The sequence below is a fragment of the Macaca thibetana genome, unplaced genomic scaffold (genome assembly GCF_024542745.1).
Source record: "Macaca thibetana thibetana isolate TM-01 unplaced genomic scaffold, ASM2454274v1 unplaced_scaffolds17, whole genome shotgun sequence".
NCBI classification, from domain to species: domain Eukaryota; kingdom Metazoa; phylum Chordata; class Mammalia; order Primates; family Cercopithecidae; genus Macaca; species Macaca thibetana.
Genome location: NW_026088806.1, coordinates 1 through 11,178, shown reverse-complemented (window position 1 = coordinate 11,178; position 11,178 = coordinate 1).

Sequence of the window (11,178 nt, the reverse complement as noted above, 5' to 3'; positions counted from 1 at the left end):
AGAGGCCTTGCATTGTAGTGTACCTTCATAGGGGGAACTCTTTAGTCCAGTGAAAGGGCACAGCATGTGCCTCCAAGGGATCCTGCGAACAAGTTGTTAGTCGAGCACTAGGAACATGGGTTCCCATTTGTAAAGACCATCTGTAGCTTATGGTGTCAATCCTAGCGGAAACAAATTACAAGGATGTAAAAATACAGGTCCCAAAGGAGAGTAATAGCAAGATGGCTGTCACGGGGCCTAGAAAGTGGAAGAAGCCATGTTTGCCCCAACTCCAGAGGTTTGGGATATAGAGTTTAGAAAGGCAATGTCCTGATTTCAGAAGCCTTTTCCTGTAAACGTCCGGTGGCAATCTCGTACTATCGCCTGACTGGTTTTTAGTGGAAAAAACAATACTCACTCACCCCTAAAAAGGTGGCAGAGCCCTTCCTTTCACAGCAGTGAGGAGGTCAAGGTCTCAGGCGGTTTTTGGAGAGTCCACTCACTACTCGCCAAATAGGCTATTTGGGATTGTAATGAGTCAGGATAAGATTTTCATTATTTCGTGCAAACTGTCCTGAGAAATCATTTGAGATTGTGTAAGTAGTAGGATTAATGAAGTAGATGAAACTGGGCTGATATCCCAGTTCCTGTATCAGTAGCTGTTCCTAAAACCCAGTAAGTAGGGGTAGTAAGTTATATGGCTCCTGCACAGATGGACTTTGAGTTTTGAGGGGCAGTGATAGGGTCTGATTTCCTGGGCCTAAATGTTAATTTGGGACATATAGGGAAGACATAAAGGTTGCAGGTGCCGTGTCCGCACCCCACTTAGTTTGGGAGGCAGATATAGGTTGAAACGTTACACATACGGAAGAGTATGGCTTTTCTGGCTAGTCCACAACAGGGTATGTATATTAAAAAGGTGTGTGAGTTTGTTGTTTTCATTTTCCCATACTCCTAGAGGACTTTCCAAGGTAAATACAGTGAGATGTCCGGAAAGGGGGTGTTGGGAGCAAAGCTGAATGGCTCTCTGTGGTTCACATTTTCCCTCCGATTGGAGAAAAAATACAGTTTGTATCATAACCTAGGAACCATTCAAGAGATGTTCTTAGAAAAAGAAAAAAAAATAGGGGGGCAAAACATGAAATGGGGATGAAAAGATTGGTGCGGTTTTTGCAGAGTGCTGATTTAGTGGCATTCTACTATCGTGCTAGCTAGGGAGAAAAGTTTCTCCAAGACCCCACACGATTCAGGAAGTCCCAGCTGGCTTCACCATTCCCTGCTTTTTGTTTGTTTGTTTTTGAGACGGAGTCTTGCTCTGACTCCCAGGCTGGAGTGCCGTGGGTGTGACCTCGGGTTCACTGCTACCAAACCCATCTCCCAGGGTTCAAGCAATCCTCTCCTCCCCCGAATAGCTGGGATTATAGGAGCCCACCATCACACAACCAGTCTAAACTTTTAGTAATTTTAGTAGAGACAGACGTGGGTCTCAAAACTCCTGAAACCTCAGGTGATATCCGCCCACCTCCGGCCTACCTGAAGTGCTGGGATTACAGTCATGTGCCTTCTGTGCGTTGGCCACCTTCCCTGCTTAATAAGGCATGGTGCTACCTTGACTGTTGGGAAGAGCTGGAGCCTGGCCCCCAAGTAGCCTTCCCTGCCCTAATTCAAAAAAGAATATCACCTTCCAGGCTTTTGGTGGAGGATAGAACCGATTGTGTGAAATGATTTATTACACATGGCAACCTTGTGTAAAGATCTCTTACATAAGATGGATCAATCCGCATTTGTGTTTGTTCATGATGAGTCTAGAAATTCAACAACAGCCCAAAGTTTGGAAAGTAGTGAGGGCGATGAGAGAGGGGAAGGAAAGAACAGTCAGGTTGGAGGAGGGTAAGGAAATGAGGGAAGAGTACAGAAGAGAGAAAAGAGGAAAGAAAACGAAACAGAGTAAAGGTAGGGGGGGGGGGAGGAGGAAGGCAGGAGGGCAGGAAGGCAGAATGGCAGGCAGGCAGGCAGGAAGGACGAAAGAAAGAAAAGAAAGAAGAGAAAAGAAAGAGAGAGAAAGAAAGGAAAGAAAGTAAAGAGAGAGGAAAAGAAAGAAAGAAAGAAAGAAAGAAAGAAAGAAAGAAAGATAGAAAGCAAGAAAGAAGGAGAAAGAAAGAAAGAGAGGTAAAGAAAGAAAAATGAAAGGGTAAAGGAAAGAAGCCTGGCCAACATGATGAAGACCCCATCTCTACTAAAAATACAAAAAATTAGCTAGTCATGGTGGTGAGAGGTGAAGCCAACTGGACTTCTGGTTGCGTAGGGACTTGGAGATCTTTTCTGTCTTACAAGAGGATTGTAAAATGCACCAATCAGCACTCTGTAGCTAGGATGGTAAAAATGCACCAATCAGTGCTCTGTGGCTAGTAGAGGTTTATAAAATGGACCAATCAGCACTCTGTAAAATGGACCAATCAGTGCTCTGTAAAATGGACCAATCAGCATTCCTTTTAAAATGGACCAATCAGCACTCTGTAAAAATGGACCAATCAGCAGGAAGTTGGTCAGGGAAAAATAAGGGAATTAAAGCTGGCCATCCCAGCCGAGCAGAGGCAACCCACTTGGGTACGCCCTTACATGATGTGGAAACTTTGTTCTTTTACTCTTCAAAATAAATCTTGCTGCTTGCTGAGACTCTTTGGGTCCTGGTGCCTTCTTTAAGAGCAGTATCACTCAATGCAAGATGTGTGCTCATCCATTCTTGAAGTTAGTGAGATCAGGAACATACCGGAAGGGACCAAACTCCCAAGGACAACAGTGGGCCATGTCTGTAATCCCAACTACTAGGGATGCTTGAGACAGGAGAATCGCTTGAACCTGGTGGAGGTGGGAGGTTGCAGTGAGCAGAGATCATGCAACTTGCACATCCAGGCCATGTGGACACCAGAGTTGAGACCCTGTCTGAAAAAGAAAGAAGTGGAGAAAGAAAGAAAGAGGACTAAGGCAAAGCAAAGAAGGAAAAAAAACAAGGATTTCTTTCCCTGTGATGGTGTTCCTCTGTTGAAATGGAAAGTCTAGGGAGGAGGAGAGGTAAGAAGCAGTGTATCCATTTTAGATATGGCAATTCCAGGTTCATGGCAGAGATGGTCAAATCCTGGGCTGTTTAGAGTCAGCTGTAACTAGTTTGGTAGTCAGCAATCTAGGGAACATGTTACAGGCCTGTGCCATGCTGTGATACCATGACAGGCCAGAGGCCACGTCACAGCATCAGCTTCGGCTTGAGGGTAGTGGGTTTTTCTGTTTTTTTCGCATTCTTGTTTATGAGGTGGGTTTGCTTGAAAATTGAAATGGACTTGAATCTCTGGGCTGTGGTTTATGACAGCTCTTAGAGGTCAATTGGCATGATATTTTGTACCTATGAGTGAAATATCTTAAATTTCATTGATGTTTGTTAAATTATCTACTTCGACATTAATAATACATGCATGGGCCGGGCATGGTGGCTCACGCCTGTAATCCCAGCACTATGGGAGGCCGAGGAAGGTGGATCACTTGAGCTCAGGAGTTGGAGACCAGCCTGACCAACATGGTGAAATCCTGTCTCTGCTAAAAATCCAAAAATTAGCCGGGCATGGTGGCACATAGCTGTAGTCCCAGCTGCTTGGGAGGCCTGAGAATCACTTGAATCTGGGAGGGAGAGATTGCAGTGAGCCAAGATTGTGCCACTGCACTCCAGCCTGGGCGACAGAGAGAGACTCTGTCCCAGAAATAGATACATAAATACACGCATGCCTCATCATCTGGTGGCCACAAAGTCTCCTGGATCTGCACATGGGGCACCTTATTTTCCCAGTGGATACTGGATGACATGCAGGGTTAGTATTGTTGAAATAGTAAATCCTTAGTGACCGTCAAGCTAAATAACAGAGAGAGGGTCCCTAAAAGAAAAATATTTCTCTGGGAGTAGAGCACTGCAATGGGAATACGCATGCCAGAGGAAAGTATGTGTATATTTGGGGAAATAAAGCGAGACAAACATTTTTCAGGGAAAAAATGAGGATTATCTAATTGCTTTGAAATAATTAGCCTTGGCTACAAAGATCAATCATGAGAGTGTTAGTCTGAGCTTGGACAGGCAGTTAGCTGTTCACAGGTCCTTGCAGAGTATGTTTTTTATTCAGTTGCAATGGCCTTTGTTCAACTTTGTGGTTTTTGCAGTCTTTCGTGGTAATTTTGGTTTTCAGTTGTACAACCATTAGAACCCTAATTTTGGTTTTCAGTTGTACAACCATTAGAACCCTCCTTTCATGGCCTTCTGAGCTGTATTTGTTTTTTGTTTTTTGTTTGTTTTTTAACATTAGTGACTCCATTTTGATTCTGACCATTTTTACGTGACGCACAGAAAAAAGAAATGTGTATTATTCATGATAATATTCCTTCGAGAACCACTTAACTATGAATCGGTGAGGAGGAAGATCTTTTTTAGATACTTGAGATTAAGAAGGTATATCGATTAGCTGTTTTCGTGTAACAAACCAACTGGTTATAACAGCAACCATTTATTTGCTAGTGATTTTGTGGGCTGGCAGTTTGGTCAGGAAACAGCTGATAAGCTGGTATCAAAACCACGTGGTGTCAGCTGGGTTTCCTCACCTCTGTGGGCTTCACTGGGGTGGAATGGGATGTCAGGGAAAGCAGGAACCCCTCTTCACATGTTTTTCATTTTCCATGAGGCTAACCTGGACTTGTTCATAGGTAGCAGTATCATAGGAGGCCTACTCTCGGAATGTGTGCAGAGTCACCTGTCACCTTCTATTGATCAAAGCAAGTCTCAAGGCCAGAAAAGGGCCAGGGAGCAAGGAAATTGATTCCACCTCTTGAGGGAATTGGTTACAGGGAATTTTGGCTAATTTTTTTTTTTTTTTTTTTTTGAGACGGAGTCTCGCTCTGTCACCCAGGCTGGAGTGCAGTTGCACAATCTCGGCGCACTACAACATCTGCCTCCTAGGTTCAAGGGATTCTCCTGCCTCAGTCTCCCGAGTAGCTAGGACTACGGGTGCACACCACCACACTCAGCTAATTATTGTATTTTTATTAGAGACGGGGTATCACCGTGTTGGCCAGGATGGTCTCAATCTGCTGACCTTGAGATCTGCCTTCCTTGCTCTCCCAAAATGCTGGGATTACAGGCATAAGCCACCATGCTGGCCAATTTTAGCTATTCTTAATGAACCCCAGAGGTTTAATAAGAACTTTGATTAGCTTCCTTTTCTAGCTTATGAATTTACAATCTACTCCTGGTTTTGCAACACTTTAAAAAAACTCTCATATTTTAAATAACTGATGAATTTATGTCCTTATGACGCTTTACTTTGTTTAAAAAATAATTAATAAGTTGAGAGAAAATTATTTTGTAGAAGGAAAAAAATGATCATGAGGAGTAGTTGTCATATTTCCTTCTCACATCGGTTTCTTCATAAGAAATGGATCTGTCATTTAATGTATCTGCTGCTCCCTAACCCATTTACTGTTTGAATATAGAGTGTGCTGTTGGCCATTGGTTTGAGGATTATTTATAATCAGCAGCCAAAGGGGGTTTACAGGTGTAATGGCTTACAAATTTGGTGGGCGGTGGGGACCACGGACTAATTGGGAGTTTTTTGTATTCAAGTACTCACAAACTTGTTTGAAGCAGGACGGCTTTTGGCTGTTCACCCTTTTGCTAACTTAGTAGCTCCACCAAACATTATGCCCAGCCACTACGGGACTTTGTACACTTGCCTTTTGAGTCTTGGTTGGTATGGGACATAGACACCTTGATTCAAAAATGGGGATAGCTTCCTTCTTGGAATCTGCTCCTCTCTACCATGGATGATCTGAACAGGCATCAATCAGAAGGGTTAAAAAATGACTAGTCTGAGTTACATTGATGACATGATGACCTTACTGTTTGAAAAAAAAAAAAAAAAGAGGAATAAACATGGGAATTATTAAGGGGATTACCTCAACCCAGTGGGATACAGTGGCTGTATTATTACTAATAAGTATAACGACCAATTGAAAGCATTTCAGTATAATCGATTCTGAACATCTTTGAACTTGAATGGTTCTCAACCCTGGATTTATTCCTCCAACAGGGCCATATACTTAGAACCTGCCTTAATTAGGATTTTTTACATAATTAAGCAATCTATTCTATAAACTGTGCTTGGCCAGGGTTTGTTCCCAAATTACTTTTACACACATAAACCCGGAGAACTGCAGTAGCCACATTGCTTGGGGTCACCCAATGGGTCCTTTGACATAATTAATTTGAGACAGACTTCCCTCATGAGAGGTTTTGACAACATTTCCTCGTTAATCTCAGGGTAACTCTCCATTTCCTTTCTGCATTTTGCTTTAGCTCCTATTTTTAATCAACTTCTTTTTTTCAAATGAGAAGAGAAAAAAGGGGTTGCAAGTAGGAGGAGGAAGGCATCATGGAGTTAAATGGAAGAATTGGAAACTTGTTTTTTTTTCTATTTTGATCTGACAGGATTATTTCCTCAACCTTTGTGAAAAGAAAAGTCCCTTTTCGGGTGCCCTGGGACATGTACAATAGCTGTCTCCTTATGGCAATTGGAGATTGTTTGAGGACATGGAGCATCCAGTATCTATTTGAAACATAATCTCATTCTTGCCTCTACTATTGATAAGCCACCCTCTCCATCACAAATTTTTCCAAAATGTGTGTGCCACCCCAAGGGCATACTTAGTTAGTTTTTTTCTTGGTTTTGTAAATGTCCTAAGGCTTAGCTGGAGTGCAAAAACTTCTCACCCTTGGGAAGGATCTATTATCGGAGCCACACTTCCTGATTTTACTTTTTAAAGCCATCCCTTTCCATTAATCACTGAATACCTATTAAGTCTTTTTCTTTTTAATCACCTGGGAGGATCCATCTAATGAATAACGTTGCCGTCTTGGCTGTTTGAAGGGGAGTTTTTCTAAAGTCTGGTTGGAATTTGGTATGAGTAATTTATGGATTTAGGACATGTGTGCTCTCATTTTAACGTTTGGATTCCCCGTTAAAAATGCCTGCTGGATGAACTGTGAATTATTAGTAGTTAATATTAAAATCATCTTTTGTCTCCATACCTTATTCCGTGCACAAAGAATTTAGCTGTGCTTCAAGGATCTAGAACTAGATAAGAAATAACCATTTGACCCAGTCATACCATTACTGGGTATATACCCAAAAGGGATTTTAAGTCATTGTGTCTATAAACACACACGCACACATTATGTTTATGTATGACACTGTTTTTCACCTTAGCAAAGACTTGGCACCAACACAGATGTTCCATCAATGACCAAGACTGGTTAAGAAAATGTGACAATATACACCATGGAATACTATGCAGCCTTTAAAAAAGGATGAGTTCATGTCCTTTAGTAGGGACATGGATGAAGGAGAAAACCATCATTCCCAGCAAACTATCACAAGGACGAAAACCAAACAACCACATGTTCCTACTCATAGGTGGGAAAGCAGAACAATGAGACACTTGGGACCACAGGAAGGGGGAACATTCCACACACTGGGGGACCTGTTGTGGGGTGGGAGGAGGGGGGAGGGATTAGCATTAGGAGATTATTACTAATGTAATATGTACCGTTTATTAGGATCGCAGCACACCAACTGGCCACATGTTATACATATGTAGAACAAAACCTGTCATTGTGCACATGTCCCTAGAACTTTAAAGTATAATAAAAAAGAAAAAAATACAATAAAATAAAGAAAAAACTAACATAAATAAATAAATTTAAATTTACTAAGATTAAAAAAAAAAAAAAAAAAAAGAATTACCTGTCCTCTTATTGCCGTGGTCTTGCAAGGGCTCTCTTCCCGCTTTTGATGAGAATCCGGATTTATTCCTTACAACAAGTGGGCCTTAGTATCCCTCACGCTCAGGGCCATGGTAACTTAGACAGTAAGGATTGCACCACTCTCGGGTGGGGGCGACAAAAGGCCCCTTTCCCAAGTGGAGAATGTTCGAGAGCTCACAAAGTTAGGACGCCAGAAACTGTTAGGAATAACGCTCATAATCTTAAGGAAATTGAACACTTGAACAAGGATTCTTAGCAAAGCATTTTTACTTCTGCACCGAGGGGGTGCCTCCTTGGCCAGTCGCATGAGACGCACACATGAACAAAAAGGGCACGACAGCCTTTATTTCCTGACGCAAAATACTGCCCTTCTATCCTTTCTCCATTGGCCAGTCGGGTCAGGTCGTACAAATCTAAACTAATCCCGTTGGCTAAACATGGACTTTTTAAGATAAGGTCGGGCATGTAAAAAATAAATGCAGAGAATAAATGGGAAGGAGTGTCTCTTAATGAGATCAAAAGATTAGACTCGCCTTGCAACATAAAGAAATGGAATTGTGAGCTTATACTGATTAAAGCCTGGTACTGGGGCGTGCCTGGGCATCTAAACAAAAAGGCACAAAAGGCAAAAAGGAGGGAAAGGAGTGCTAAGAAAAAGGAAAATTGGTGGAGGGGTTACTATGTGATAATTAGAGAATAAAATATTGATCCACATCTAATAATGAAGAGCACACCTCAACATATCCCCACGACAACCATCCATACATACTATCTTTAATCCATAACCCAATCCTTGTATCCTTCTACTCATCCTCCTTCTATTCAACCTTCCTTCCTTCCTTCCAGCCTTCCTTCCCTTTTTCCATCCATCCATCCATGCCTCTCTCCATCCCATCCATCCATTCATCCATCCATTGTTCCATACATTCCATTATCATTTATTCACCAGATATCATTTGAGGCAGGGGAATATATAATTAAACAAAACGCAGAAACACTTATCTCATAGAGCTTACATTCTATGTGGTGTAGAAGAGGGTATGCAAGCAAAACAGCAAATATATTAATAATATATAACATATGGATAAACAAATGCTATGGAGAAAAGAAGAAAACACAGAAGGCAAGAGGAAATATCAGGGAGATGGGTTAAATTTTAAATAGGATGATGAAGAAGGTGTCTCTGAGAAGATGATAAATCAACAAGGAAATTAAAAATACAAGTCAGAGAATTATTCTAATACCTGAGGGCAGAGCATCTCGGGCAGTGAGAATAGCAAGGGCAAAACCCTGAGGCACAAGTACCTCTCCTGTGTAATTTTTCAGTAATGGTCAAGGTCTTCTTGGTCCCACCACTCTCCCTAACTTATTTGGGGCCTGACATTTTTGAAACCATAAAAATGCTGGTAGGCAACACTTTAAGATTTTTAAGGTGGCAATACTTTCATGAAGTTTCTGGGAATAACACTGACAACAAATGAGAAAAACCAAATGAATTAGGTAGAATTTAAAATTAAAATTTAATCAAATTCCATTGCATTGTACAGTTCACAATACGTATTTTTGAAAATCGAAAGACTTGTTTTAAATGAGAATATTTTGAAATAAAAGTTGTATTTTTCAATTTAGGTTTTTCCCAGTGGATGTTTTTGCCAAAACTTTGTTTTTGATGACCTCAAATGATCCACCCTCCTCAACCTCCCAAAGTGCTGGGATTACAGGCATGAGCCACTGCCTCTGGCATATTTTTGCAATAATTGTACCTGTTCAGAGTTTACATTGCTATAGACTTGCATGCTCATTAAAGCAAAAAAAAAAAAAACTTACTTCCAACAATCTTCACTCTTTCAGGGTTCTTTCAAATTTTTACTGAAAAATATTTTCTACAGAAACCTCTTTCATCTGTACATTCTTAACTATAATGTACAGTTAAAATCACAATAATGCAATAAGTAGGCTCAACATTTTAAAATTATATTTCATATAGCAACAGTCTCACTATGTTGCCCAGGGCTAGTCTCAAATTTCTGGGCCTCAAGCAATCCTTCCTGCCTCAGCCTCCAAAGTGCTGGGATTACAGGTGTGAATCACCAGTCCCAGCTAGGTCCAAATTTTTAATCATGTAAAATGCAGAGTTGTTGCAAGGTTGTTGAAATGACTGGAGCAGCCCTGGAACCAGTCAGGCATTTAAGGGGTTTCTGGCTGGGAGATCCAAATCCCTTTAGGTCCCAGTTATAGTTTGGCATCATCTGGCCAGCATTTGCCAGATCTCACTTCAATACAACCAGGGGAAGTCTAGACCTCTGGATTCCTGGGCCCGACAGGACAGTCACAGTGATTCCACAATGATGCTACCCATCTTTCTAGCCCTCTCTTAGACAATGAGTGGAGAGAATACTTGAAACATAAGAGCCTCACTCCTTGCCTCCCTACTTCCCACGACAAGCTCCCTTCCTTTTCCACACTAACCTTACCATCTTCCTCTCTGTGGTTATGCCCCTTCCTTTCTCTTCATAAGGCAAGTTCCCTACATTATCATAAGAGTTATTTAACACATATCAGTAGTGTATACCTTAGATTCTCTCCCCTTAATAGTAGCCTTGGTTTAGTTGTAGAGGATGGTGGCTTTATTTCTGACCAACTGGGACAAAATAGTGAACAAATTTTAGGATGGATGCCTTGTGTTTATTACAGTTGTGACATTGAGGACCATGAGACCTGCAAGGTTCTCATTACTCGAGATATAAATGCCAAAAATATAATCAGATAACTGGCTGGTGAGGTGGTGCATGCCTGTGATCCCATCACTTTGGAAGGCAAAGGCGGGAGGATCACTTGAGGCCAGGAGTTCAAGACCAGCCTGGGCAACATAGCAACATCACAACATGATGTCTCTACAAAAATTAATTAGCAGGAGGTCGTGGCCTGTGCCTGTACTCTGAGCTACTCATGGCGCTAAGGCAGGAGAATTATTTGAGCCCAGGAATTGAAGGTTGCAGTGAGCTGTAATCATGCCACGGCACTCCACTCCAGCCTGGGCAACAGAGCAAGACTCCTTCTCTACAAAGACAGAGAACAGAATAACTAAGAAGTTGCTTTTTGAAACACCGCATTTCTCCACATTAGCTTTTCAAATTTACCTCTGTTTGGTTAAATTCAAGTGAAACAAACGAACAAAAAAATGCCACATAATAGAAACCCAATCATTTTCTCCTATAACCTAAACTTTTTATCAAGTAAGTCGTAATCACAGTCACATGAAGAAGAAAATTTTCACCAAATGCTCACTAAGGAGATATCACTGGGCTCTGGGTTGAAATTGCTTCCTGTGTATCAATTGTATACAT